Source organism: Triplophysa rosa, linkage group LG2, assembly GCF_024868665.1.
Source record: "Triplophysa rosa linkage group LG2, Trosa_1v2, whole genome shotgun sequence".
NCBI classification, from domain to species: domain Eukaryota; kingdom Metazoa; phylum Chordata; class Actinopteri; order Cypriniformes; family Nemacheilidae; genus Triplophysa; species Triplophysa rosa.
Window position 1 is genome coordinate 11,458,631 of NC_079891.1, and position 10,615 is coordinate 11,469,245.

The following is a 10,615-nucleotide window of genomic DNA, read 5'->3' on the forward strand; positions in this document are numbered from 1 at the left end:
TCTTCTGTGTTTTCAACTTTTTCTTGTTTTTGCAGGTACAACTTTAATTGTTTTGCTTATAGTCAATATGTCTTATGTACAGCTGCTTTGTAACAATGAAAATTGTAAAAAGCGCTATATAAATAAAGTTGAGTTGAGTTACAAGACCCAGTATTTATTAAATTTGTTGAGAATTGTATTGATAAATATTTTGAACTAAATACTAATGAAACTACAGCTAGTATTCAATGGGAAGCATTCAATGCCTACATAAGAGGATAAATTATTAGTTATACAAGTGCTAAAGCCAAACAACATAATCAAAAATTACAAATATTAGAGGATCAAATTAAAAAAGTTGAAATTGAAATTAGCATTGATAAGTTAACAACCGAAAAAGTGGCAAAAAGTCTAATGTGGACTAAGCAAGCATACTAAGACCAGGGGAAAAAGCAGGTAAGCTATTAGCGTGGAGGATAAAGAAAATGCAATCAGAAAGAATAATTAACTCCATAAAGCTGAAATCTGGTAATTTGACTATGGACTCAATAGAGATAAACAATGTGTTTAGTGAGTTTTATCAGCAGCTATATAAATCAGAATACAAAGCTAAAAATAAAACTGCACAGAAATCATTTCTTGATAATTTACAATTTCAGATTATATCAGAAGATGAGAAAACAGTATTAGACAGCCCGTTATCAAGATCTTAGTGAAGCTATAGAGGATATTAACAGGGGCAAAGCACCGGGGCCAGACAGGCTTCCAATAGAGATTTATAAAACATTTAATAAACAGCTTGTAAGACCACTACTTGATATGTATGCAGAATCATTTGTTATTGGAACACTCCCAGAATCACTAAGACTTGCTATAATAACCTTAATATTAAAACCAAATAAATCCCCAACTGAATGTTCGTCTTGCAGACCATTTAGTTTAATGGGATGTGATACAAAAATAATATATCTTTGATGTTCTTCCAAGATTTGGATTAGGCGAAACCTTCCTTAAGTGGATTCGACTGTTATACATGGACCCAGCTGTGGAGATACTAACTAGTCTTGTGGAGATACTAACTAACCTTGATTGATGGTGACCTTTGACCTTTGTGGGGGAGTTGACTTTTTGCCCGGACCAGCCACGTTGTGAGGGACCACCCACGTAGCGTTGTCCTTTTGACTGTATCCGTCTACCAAATGGGCGGAGTCCTACCATTTGGCACCATTTATCCGAGGAATGTCTGGGCATGCCGTGTTTGATGTTTCTATGATGAATGATGCTCTGGGGATGAAAGAAATTCTTACGCATGAATGAAAATACAGGTTTTTAAAGGAATGATGAAAAATAAACAGTCCTTTAAAGGAAACAATGAAAAATAATCACCCCTTTAAAGGAAATGATGAAAAATAAACAGTCCTTTAAAGGAAACAGTGAAAAATAATCACCCCTTTAAAGGAAACAATGAAAAATAATCACCCCTTTAAAGGAAATGATGAAAGTAAAAATAATAATAATAACTTAATAAATAAAGCAACGAATGACTAAATAAATATATAAAGCAATGATTGAATAAAGAAATGAATGAATAAGGAAATGATTGAATAAAGTAATGAATATATAGAGATATAGGATGTGAGAAAAACGTCTTGGTTACGGATGTAACCTCGGTTCCCTTTCTGTCGGTCTCTCGACGTTGTGTCGAACCGACAGAATGGGGTTTGTCTTGAGAACCTATCATCTTCTGAGTATTTAGAAAAGGCCAATGAAAATTGGCGAATGAAATTTGCATGCCGGGCTCCTCCCCGGATGTCCGGGTATAAGAGGGAAGCTGGCGTGCTCATTCATTCACCTTTGGTCTGAGGAGCCTAAAGCATCCTCCCCCGACCGCTGGGGTGGGCGGCCAGTGTTGTGGCATGAGGGACACAACGTCTCGTTCCCTCCATCAGGGAACCGAGGTTACATCCGTAACCAAGACGTTCCCTTTCTGTCGGTCTCTCGACGTTGTGTCGAACCGACAGAATGGGGTTCCTATGGAAAACGCCACAGCACTGAGCCGCGTCACAATCTCTGCGGAGCGACGTTGACTGGCCTGGGCGAGTCAGACGAACACGCTAGCGCGAAATTATGACCTTCCAGTGGAGAGGAAGGGGGACCCAGAGCTTTCCACAAAAAGTTGGGAAGCCCCCTAACGCCGGCCGTCACGGGCGGAGGCCTATTCTCTAAATGGCGAGAAGCCGCCCGGCACCGTACGGGCCACTGGGTAAGCATTATTCCCCCCTGGGGGAAAAACGCTGCAGAGGCCACTACCTACCGTAGGGAGGAATTAGTGGAGACACCACATGGTCTCACCATCAGGGGAGAACTCATGGGAAGGATGTGCGGACTGCAGGAGTTAACCGCAAGGTGGGAGTCCACCTGGGGAGGTCATGGGTTGCCAAGGTGGGAACCATTCATGAGGATACATCAGACGGAACAGCCCACGGAGGGGGGGTTACCACGTCTGGAGCACTAGGTCCGGTTAGAGCTATGTGGAATAACTCAGCTGTTCCCCGGCCTAAGGGGGCAGGGCTGCTCTGCCCAGCCTGTCCCCTGGAAGGGTGCTTAGTGATGGATGGAATGCCTATTCTTTACCCGAGGGGAAAGAAGTGAGGCTGGATCGCCACTGCTCCCCCCGAAGGGGGAAGGGCTTCGCAGGCGTACGCCCAACGGCTGCCGGTCCTACCTGTTGCCCTGCAGGACGCGGGCTGACACCGGTTCAACGCGGAGGTTGTAGAACCTCGCGAAGGTATTGAGCGTAGCCCAACCCGCAGCTCTCAGATGTCTGCCAGAGAGGCGCCCTGAGCCCAGTGCCCACGAGGAGGCGACACCCCGAGTGGAGTGGCCTTAACTCCTAAGGGGCAGGGGCGATCTTGCGACCGGTATGCCAAGGATATGGCATCCACGATCCAGTGCGCCAGTCTCTGTTTGGAGACAGCTCTCCCCTTCTGCTGACCTCCAAAACAGACAAAGAGCTGCTCAGAGCTTCGCAAGCCCTGCGTGCGGTCCAAGTAGAGGGCAGCGCGTGTACTGGACACAACACGGAGGGGTTGGGTCTTCCTCCCCGGTGGGGAGCGCCTGCAAGTTCACCACCTGGTCCCGGAAGGGAGTGGTGGGAACCTTGGGCACGTAGCCGGGCCGTGGTCTCAGGATAACGTGAGAGTCTCCAGGCCCGAATTCTAGGCAACCCGAGGACACAGAGAATGCTTGTAGGTCCCCTACCCTCTTGAAGGAGGCGAGCGCTACCAGGAGGGCCTCTTTATCGACAGGCGAGAAAGATCGGCCTCCCTAGGGGCTCGAAGGGGGGCCTCTGGAGGCCCTTCAGGACCACTTCGAGGTCCCAAGAGGGTACGGGGCGCGGGCGAGGCGGATTCAACCGTCTCGCGCCCCTCAGGAACCTGGTGACCAGGTCGTGCTGCCCTAGAGACTTACCAGCAACTGGTCGTGATGTGCGGCTATAGCGGCAACATACACTTTCAGTGTGGAAGGGGAGAGGTTCTTCTCAAGTCTCTCCTGGAGAAAGGACAGTACGTACCTGATCGAGCATCTCTGCGGGTCTTCTCCGTGAGAAGAGCACCAAGACGAGAAGATGCGCCACTTGAAGGCATACAGTCTCCTAGTGGCCGGAGCCCTAGCCTGTATGAGGGTCTCTACCACCGCCGGGGGTAGGTCGCTCAGGATCTCCTCGTCCCGTCCAGGGGCCAGACATGGAGGCTCCAGAGGTCTGGCCTGGGATGCCAAAACGTGCCCTTCCCCTGAGAAAGGAGGTCCTTCCTCAAGGGAATCGGCCAGGGGGGAGTTGTTGTCAGGCTCACCAGCTCTGAGAACCAAGTCCGGTTGGGCCAATAGGGCGCAACTAGTAGCACTTGATGCTCCTCTTCCCTGACCTTGCACAGGGTCTGTGCAATGAGGCTCACTGGGGGGAAGGCGTACTTCCTCTTGTCCCGCGGCCAGTTGTGCGCAAGGGCATCCGTACCGAGGGGACCGTCGGATAGGGAGTACCAAAGCGGACAATGGGTGGAGTCCGGGGAGGCAAACAGGTCCACCTGCGCCCGACCGAACTGCTCCCATATGAGCTGAACCGCGTGAGGGTGGAGTCGCCACTCTCCGCGAGGTGACCACTGACGAGAGAGCCTGTCTGCTGTCTGGTTCAGGTCGCCCGGGATGTGTATGGCTCGCAGGGAGCTGATCACCTGCTGACTCCACAGGAGGAGGCGTCGGGCGAGTCGTGTTAGCTGCCGTGATCTAATGCCACCATGGTGGTTGATATACGCAACGGCAGCTGTGCTGTCCGACCGGACCAGCACGTGTCTGCCCTGCACGAAGGGTTGGAACCTCTTCAGCGCAAGTAGCACAGCCCACAACTCTAGGCAGTTGATGTGCCATCGCAGGCGGGGACCCATCCACCGCCCCGCTACTGCATGCCCGTTGCACACAGCACCCCAGCCCTGAAGGGAGGCATCCGTCGTTACCACGACGTGTCTTGATACCTGCCCTAGGGGGACCCCCTCCCGTAGGAAGGTCATCGATGACCAAGGGGTCAGGGTGCGCCGACAGAAGGACGTGATGACCATACGCCTGCTGCCGGTGTGCCACGCTCTCCAAGGAACCCGACTCTGTAGCCAGTGTTGGAGCGGTCGCATGTGCATCAACCCGAGGGGGACCACCCCTGCCGAGGATGCCATGTGCCCCAGGAGCCTCTGAAAATGTTTCAGGGAGACCGCCGGCTGCCTGAAAACCTTCAGGCAGCGTAACACTGACCGGGCACGCTCTGTAGTCAGTCGTGCTGTCATGGAGACAGAGTCGAGTTCCATACCGAGAAAGGATATGCTCTGCGCGGGGGAGAGCTTGCTCTTTTCCCAGTTGACCTGTAGCCCCAACCGATCTAGGTGCCTGAGCACCAGGTCCCTGTGTGTACACAACAGATCTCGCGAGTGAGCCAAGACGAGCCAGTCGTCGAGATAGTTGAGTACCCGCACACCTTCTTCCTTGAGGGGAAGAAGGGCGGCCTCCACGACCTTCATAAAGACACGTGGAGACAGGGACAGACCGAAGGGGAGGACCCTGTACTGATATGCCTGTCCCTCGAACGCGAACCGCAGGAACGGCCGGTGTCGAGGGAGGATCGAGACATGAAAGTACGCATCCTTCAGGTCGATTGCCATGAACCAGTCCTGACGTCTGACTGACGCCAGGATGCGCTTCTGCGTGACCATCCTGAAAGGCAGCTTGTGTAGGTGCCTGTTCAGAACACGCAAATCCAAGATAGGGCGCAACCCCCCGCCTTTCTTGGGGACAATGAAGTACGGGCTGTAGAACCCGCTGAACATCTCGGCCAGTGGGACGGGCTCGATCGCTCCCTTCACCAGAAGGGAGGCGACCTCCGCCCGAAGCACGGGGGCATCCCTGCCTCTGACTGAGGTAAAGAGGACGCCCCGGAACTTGGGCGGACGTTTCGCAAACTGAATCGCGTTGCCGAGACGGATCGTCTTCCTCAGCCAACCTGACAGTCTGGGAAGCTGAGACCAGGCACCCAGAAACTGTGACAGGGGGACTAGAGGTTTGATCTGCTTCATCGTCCCCCCGGAGGGTGGTTCGATGGCTAGCAGTACGGATTCCTTGCCGAGGGAGGACCCCCGGGGAGGAGATCGGCTCTGCTGTTTTTCCTGCCTGGCGATTGTCTGGCTCGACGCACTGTCTGTCTGAGAGTGCTGAAGGCCAGTGTTTATACTCGACATTGCGCTTCGCCATGACGCAACGTCGAGTTGCCGTCCACCGTCGACCAGAGGGCGGGAACGGCTGTGACAACCCAGAGAGAGAGGAATCTCTTTTCGTGAGGAAGTGGGCGCTGGCCCCCCGGGGGGGACCAGCTGATGGTAGGAGGGGGCAGGAACCGTCCCTATCCTATCCAGCGATGTGGTGGCTGGAATCGGGCCCAATGGTAGTCTCAATCTCCCTGGGGTCTCTCCGTCAGGGCCGCTTCTGCTTCCGCGACGGCTGCTGACTGGGAGGCGGTTTCCTCTTCGACGTCCTTCTCCGGGAGGCAGCCTGAGAAGGGGGCACTGGAGCCGGATCCGGAGTCGAAGACGTCCGGGGCTGCTGGGAAGCAGACGCCGCTCGGGATCTCGGAGGCCTGACGACGGCCGAGTCACGGCGGGGCAAGATGTGCTTGATAGCCTCCGTCTGCTTCTTCACCGTTGAGAACTGCTGAGAGAAATCCTCAACGGTGTCACCAAACAGCCCTCCCTGCGAGATGGGGGCGTCGAGAAAGCGAACCTTCTCAGCGTCCCGCATCTGCGCAAGGTTGAGCCAGAGGTGCCTCCTTGGACCACCATGGTGGACATCGCCCGTGCCGTCACCTTAGTCGCCCGTAGAGCGAGATCGGTGGCGGTACGGAGTTCCTGCATAACCGTTGGGTCGGTCTTACCCTCGTGGAGCTCCTTCAACGCCTTGGCCTGGTGGACCTGCAGGATGGCCATGGCGTGGAGGGAGGAGGCGGCCTGACCCGCAGCCATGTAAGCCTTCGACACCAGCGATGCCGAAAACTTACACGCCTTGGAAGGGAGTCTAGGCCGAGCCCTCCAGGTGGCCGCTGTCTGCGGGCATAGGTGCACCGCGACAGCACGCTCCACCTGGGGGATCTCGACATAGCCCCTGGCCGCCCCACCATCGACGGAAGTAAGGGTGACTGAGCCTTTCTGACTGGAACGAGCCGTGAGGGGCGCGTTCCAAGTCTTACTCAGCTCCTCATGTACCTCCGGGAAATATGGGACCGGCGCTGGGCGCGGCTTGGAGCCGCGCTCAGACCCCAGGTACCACGTATCCAACCGCGAGCGCTGGGGTAAAGGCGGTGCTGTGCACTGAAGCCCAATGCTCGCGGCGGCCCGGAAGAGCATGGTTGACATCTCAACGTCCGCCTCTTCCTGGGCTCGTCCCCCCGGGGGAGGGAGCTCCGAGGAATCGTCGGGGTCGGATGCCAAGAGGTCGCCCTCCGATGCTGTGATCGACATCTCATCTTCGTCACGCACTCCCGAGTACGTGGCGGAGGAACAAGACGGGGTAGGACCGTCTCTTAAGGGATGGTCAGACAAGCGTGACGGGGCGTGAACGGTCCGTGAGCCTGTGGCTGGCGGTCTAACGTTCACGGTGATCCCCATATCACCCCCGGTGTTAACTGAAACGGGCGGCAGGGCCGTAGTCACTGCCGTCACGGATTGGGTAACAGACGAGGTGGTGGCTTTACCCATAAAGAATACAGCCACCCGTGACCGCAACGTCTCGATAGGCATCTTCCCGCAGTGCGGGCAAGATGTATCCACGAAGGCTGCCTCAGCGTGCTGGAGACCCAAACACGTGAGACAGACATCGTGTCCATCCCCTTCCTCAATGAGCGCGTCGCACCCAAGAGAACAGCGGGACATGCCACGCTGGAGAAATTTGCTCTTTTAGAAAAAAAAAGTGCTCAGACACTTCTGGAACTGCCGAGACGCCCAGGGGAAAGTCGCTGCAGGAAGGGACCGTCCGCTGCACCACGTCGTAGATTCCAGCAGGATACCAGCGAAGAACTGGAAGATCAGCGAAGATCTGGAAGATCAGCGAAGATCTGGAGCTGCTCATCAGATGCGTAGGCTCTGAAGAACAAAAGGTGAATGAATGAGCACGCCGGCTTCCCTCTTATACCCGGACATCCGGGGAGGAGCCCGGCATGCAAATTTCATTCGCCAATTTTCATTGGCCTTTTCTAAATACTCAGAAGATGATAGGTTCTCAAGACAAACCCCATTCTGTCGGTTCGACACAACGTCGAGAGACCGACAGAAAGGGAACTTCGGCTCGTAAATTGTTGTGACAGAGCGCGGTTATAACGGGGTATATTTTAACTTGTTTATGTCCGGCGGGGTGACAGGGTTGGCCATTTGAATATGCCATGTTTTGTTTTACATCGGACACTGTGAAATTGCCCGGGGTATGATCGGCTATTTGAGTAGCTGTACGTGAGGGTGATATCCTAAGGAGCATTATCTCAACACTCAACTCAACTTTATTTATATAGAGCTTTTTACAGTTTTCATTGTTACAAAGCAGCTGTACACATGATGCATTGTTTACGAGGGACAACTGTCGCTTGCACCCCTCACGGAATGCATGGCTAATTGTACAGGGCCTCCCTGCACTCATGATTTAAACCGTTTTAACTCTTCAATCATGTCATTTTCTAGACCAGTGGTCACCAACCCTGCTCCTGGAGATCGACCGTCCTGAAGATTTCAGCTCCAACCCCAATCAAACACACCTGAACTATCTAATCAAGGTGTTCAGGTTTGCTTGATAATTACAGACAGGTGTGCTGAAGCAGGGTTGGAGCTGCAGTCTGCAGGACGGTCGATCTCCAGGAGCAGTGTTAATGACCACTGCTCTAGACCATCTGTCACACTATACACATGTGTCCATGTTCACACCACATGCACCGCTTTCATCATACACATACATAATGGGGGGAGGTTTGCTAAATAAAAGCGAGAACATAGCAAGGTTAAAATACACATACATCACCATGGCTTGCTTGAGCAACTCTCCTCAACCCCCCCAAGTCCCCCCCCCCCCACCATTCGAAGAGCATCTGGCTCTGGCGCGAAAAAAAAAAACACGGTGGCATATCGGTCTGACAAAGTTTTTTTCACAAAAATAAGAACAACGTGACGGACAAAATTTTGATGTAGAGTAATCGAGTAATCGGTTACACATTTAACAAATAGTCTCGAGTTGTAACCCTCTACGGCGCTGAAAAAAAGACAAATATGTACCCGGACAAGACCCCTGCGTGGTGTTCCCTGACAAGGACTGGATGTTGTTTTACAACTACTTCTGGAAGGATTTAAACGACAGTCGCGAAGAACCTTATTACATCGCTGAGTGGGACTCGATAACACCCAACGGTCGTTATCGAGTGAGAACGTCTGCAACGGACAAAAGATCATAGCCTCCATATTTAAACAATATTTCAGAGGACAGATGGTGGACCTCTTGCGATTCAGAAAACGATTGTGTGGTGGAGAGTGTTCGTCTATCAAATCTCAAGGAAATTATGGCTACGGTGAAAGGACTGTCAAATTCATGGGACAAAATGACCAGCTTCTGCATGAATGGCCGAGAGCCTGTCTGTGTGAGAGTAAGAAAAGTTTTAGACGTAGTGTCTGAATGTAGCGAGGAGATAGATGTTACAGAGGTCATGTTTATGACCACGTCTGTAACAGAGCTGTGTGTGTCACAGATTTCAAAAAAGAGCAACACAGCTTTGGTAAAATTGTGTAAACTCTGGTTGACTACATACTCGACCAGAACACCATGTCATGCATACATTTTCTACATTGGCTGGATAATGTATAAAGTCGAATCAACATACTTGCTGCTGATTTATCACCTGTGTGTTCATATCATGTAACCATTTTTTAATCATGATTTATTTTAGTACCTATGCAACCATTTTATCATGATTTATTTTAGTAACCGATTGTATCAGCATGCTTATCATCTATGTCCTGTATCACTATTATTTTTTAATAAAAATCTTAAACGCGCTAGTCATTAATTTATGGAGAGAGGAAGCACTAACATGCCAGAGCTCATGAAGGAAGTTTATTACACTCCGTCCAACCCTGGCTCATTAGGAGGTAAAAAATGATAAAAAATCGCGCGTGCTAAAGAATAAGAGTGAACCTAATGTTACTAAAACCTTTGATTCTATACTCGATGGGGGATGTGTGCCGCAGAAGGTGAGAGAAAGGAATTTTTTAACAAACATTTTCAATATTTGATTAAAAAGCACGACATTTATCATTTTGCTACAGCTACCAATTTGAAAGCATGCTACGTCAAGCGTTTTAACAGAACGTTAAAAAGTCGGATGTGGAGATTTTTAATGGCTACTAATTCGTGACGATGCATAGATGTTTTACAAGACAGGTTATCAGAGTATTAAAATGAGACCGATCGACGTGTGCAGAGAAAATGAGGCTTTGGTGTTTCAAAACTTGTATGGCGGTACGAAGAACGATGAGCGCTCATTTAAATTTAAAGTCAGAGACATTGTGGGGATTTCTAAAGTGAGAGGGGTTGTCGCCAGATGTTACGAGCAGAACTAGAATTTTTCACTGTAGCGGTCTGTAAACCACGACAGCCGCCGGTCTACAGACTCTCTGATTACGATGGAGAAATCATCGACAGAGTTTTTACAAAGAAGAGCTACAAAAATAATCGTGAGCAAAGACAAGGAGTTTAAAGTCGAAAAGATTTTAGGCCAGAAAAAACAGGGTCGAAATACGCTCATTTTAGTCAAATGGTTGGGATGGCCCTCGAAATGTAATTTTTTTTTAGTTTGTCTCAAAACTCTGTCTTTACCTACAGGCTCCCGTGTTTCGAATCAATAAAACTTGTTTTAGGAACGCTGCCGGAATCGATCATTCTGGGTATGGTTGAAAATTACGCATTTAGTGGAGCGTACGATAAAAATCCACTTATATGATTATATGACTATAATCAACACTCACCCTTCAGAGTTACCAGGCGAGCACTGGTTAGCCATTTATTTCAGTTGAGA